Source organism: Helianthus annuus, chromosome 7 (assembly GCF_002127325.2).
Source record: "Helianthus annuus cultivar XRQ/B chromosome 7, HanXRQr2.0-SUNRISE, whole genome shotgun sequence".
Lineage (NCBI taxonomy): Eukaryota > Viridiplantae > Streptophyta > Magnoliopsida > Asterales > Asteraceae > Helianthus > Helianthus annuus.
The window spans coordinates 26,163,205-26,166,155 of NC_035439.2; the positions used below are offsets into that span (position 1 = coordinate 26,163,205).

At 33.6% G+C, this 2,951-nt stretch overlaps 2 long non-coding RNA genes across 2 annotated transcripts; both read left to right on the top strand.

Moving 5' to 3' along the window:
* Window positions 1-473: 473 nt before the first annotated feature.
* On the top strand, window positions 474-1,684 carry LOC110867497. Its single transcript, XR_004862052.1, has 5 exons — window positions 474-566; window positions 815-936; window positions 1,237-1,302; window positions 1,392-1,480; window positions 1,554-1,684. It is a non-coding gene; the product is annotated as an uncharacterized LOC110867497 (long non-coding RNA).
* Window positions 1,685-1,779: 95 nt separating this feature from the next.
* On the top strand, window positions 1,780-2,469 carry LOC110867498. Its single transcript, XR_002551644.1, has 3 exons — window positions 1,780-1,850; window positions 2,163-2,196; window positions 2,358-2,469. It is a non-coding gene; the product is annotated as an uncharacterized LOC110867498 (long non-coding RNA).
* Window positions 2,470-2,951: the final 482 nt, after the last annotated feature.

Below are 2,951 nucleotides of genomic sequence, written 5' to 3' on the forward strand. Positions count from 1 at the left end.
TTATATGATGGAACTAATAATGTCATTTCTTTCATGTGTTTACCAATGACAGAGAATGAGATGAGTACAGGGTTGAATTGTTTTACAATTAAGTTTTTATTTTTGTTTAATTTATGGATAATTTATGATATTTTGAACTCAACATGCTTATAGACAACTGTCTGGTATAAATTCTTTAATTAAGTATGCTAATTTAGATTTGTTACTAATAGTAAATCTTGGTTTTAAAATGTTACTGATAGTAAATCTTGTGAGTGAAGGTAGTCAAGGTGTCCATGTTTGTTTTGTTTCAGATGGTGTGGTGTCTGATGCGAGCAAAAAGAAGGCAGTCGCCTCAGCCAAGAGAGGAGGTACAGATCAGTTTTGTTTCTTCTTGTTGAGATCAGTTCATAACATTTAAAGGTTATAAAAGTGTTTAATGGTTTTTGAACTTGCAGTACAAGCTTTGATGAACATAAGGAATGGTCTAGATGTCCACATAGTGTCTTGAATTGGGATGCAGATGCTGTTGATCCATGTAGTTGGACTATGATCACTTTTTCTCCAGATAAATTTGTCGTTGGCTTGTAAGAACAAACAAAAATAATATATATATATATATATATATATATATATATATATATATATATATATATATATATATATATATATATATATATATATATATATATATATATATATATATTTATTTTTTTTTAAAGTTCATATTTTTATTTTTATCTTGATTTGTTTTTAATTGTATTGTAGGGGAAGTCCAAGCCAAAATCTTTTGGGTTCTCTTTCACCGAGCATCGGTAACTTGACGAGTCTGCAGATAGTGCAAGTGTTAGCCGAGTTTATTATCTATTATAGTTATAGCTATTTGATTTTTATTTATTTAAATTTTGTCTATTAGTCGTTTCGCGTTGGTCCAGAGCAAGAACAAGGGCTGCCAAGGTAAATATACAAACTTTATATCAAAAAGAGTAAAATGTCATTTTCGTCCCTGGGGTTTGACCACTTTTGCGACTTTCGTCCCTGAGGTGGCATTTTCACCCCTGAGGGCCAAATTTCGAGGGTCGAGAGTCGCAATAAATTGCTAAACCCAAGGATGAAAACGACAATAAAATGCAAACCCGAGGGACTCAAATGCACAGAAAAGTCATTTTCGATGGAACAAACAAAAATCACTAAACCTCAGGGATGATTTTGGCATTTTACTCAATCAAAAATTGAATAATTTCTTGATTTTTTTAGGTTGGAAAAGGCTTATCAAAGAATGGTAAAGCACAAAAGCTTGCCTTGCAACATTGGCTTGAGGCAGTAAGTTCTCCTAAAGTCATTACTTTTATCTTTTACAATTTGAGTGATATGATTATTACATAATTATTTCAAATCATTTTATAATACAGATTGATCCGAGACATCGTTACGGGCATAATCTTCACTTCTATTATGGAAAATGATTGCATTCTCAAAGCAAAGAACCCTTCTTCTACTGGTAAATACATTGTATTAATATAGAGTGAATACTTTGGGCCTGCCTTTTACAACACAATATCGTCCCTTGACAGTTGACACCATATCCTGGCCTGATGAGTAGTAGTCAGATTGACCTGGTCGATCTGAAAGTCAATACTACATGAAAACTGGTGATTGTGAGTTTGGTTGTAAGTTTCATTATCCACCAGATTGGGCAATATCAAAGGATATATGTCAATAAATTGTCATTTCTTTTTGCATTTTGAAATTTTAAATGAATCTCAGGCGAAGATGATTTTGCTCGTATTTTATCGCGGATTGCTGAAGAAGGTGAAGATAAAGAAGAAGCTGATGAGGCTGATATTGAACCTGAGTTTAGAAATTTAGAGGTAAGGTTTAGACTTATTAAATTTATACTACATCCGTTTACATAATTGCTATTTAATTTCTTTATTATAGATGTTTTAAAATTTTTGAGAATAATGAACACTCATTAAACAAAAGATCTCTGCAAAATTATACTGCACAAGATGTGTCTAAGCCATTTAAGTTAAGCAGCTAATTTTTCTTATTCTCTTTGTCGACCTTGAATAATTTTATTTACCTTTTTATCAGCCACTGAAAATCTCCCAAAAAGATGTCTTTTATTATTTCACAAATTATTAAAGTTATTAAATATAATGTTTACTTGAAACTTGCAGATCAAAGAGTCACTAGATATTCCTGTATACAGAGGTTAGTCTGCTGTTAACATATCCTTTAATTACGATTCTATTCATTACAGATGGTTTCAGATGTTCAGAAATCTAATTATACCAGACTCGTTTTAAGCATGTTATATGCACATGCATTCTCAAATATAAACTACAAATAGTTATTTGTTGTTTATCGCCCAGATTCACATATTAAAGTCCCAACACCCGGTGGATCAAACACTCTGGTGAGGCCTGTAGACCATAACATATCGAAGGAGGGTTTGTCCCGCGCACCTATGTCAAGGGATGAAGTAGAGGTAAAAGTTTTGATCTGTTTATATCTACAACGCGTCGAACTGGTTGAAATTAGCCCAAAGTGCATTAAACTTTTCTGTACTAAATGTTTATAATTGTTTTAGAAAAGTGGACAGAAGGATAGGCAGATTAATCTGATTTGACCCGCTATATGAGGTATCTATTTTTCTGTTTTTTTTTAGTTGTCAAAATCGGTGGGTTGGGCAACGGGTCAAAATGAGTTTGGGTTGACCCATATGATAAATTGGATACATGATCTTGTGTAGGGGCGTGCACGGTTTGGTTTGGCTCTAACCGGTGAGTCTCTCCCGGTCACTAAAGGTCCTGGTGACGGTGTCTATTCCGCTTTGACTTGCAAACAGGGTGAAATCGAGGCGGTTGTGATAGCTACCGAGGTCCACGCGTTCTTTGGGAAAGCTGCTCATCTTGTTGATAGCACAAATCAAGTTGGTTGTTTTCAGAAAGTAAGTACGAAAAGGA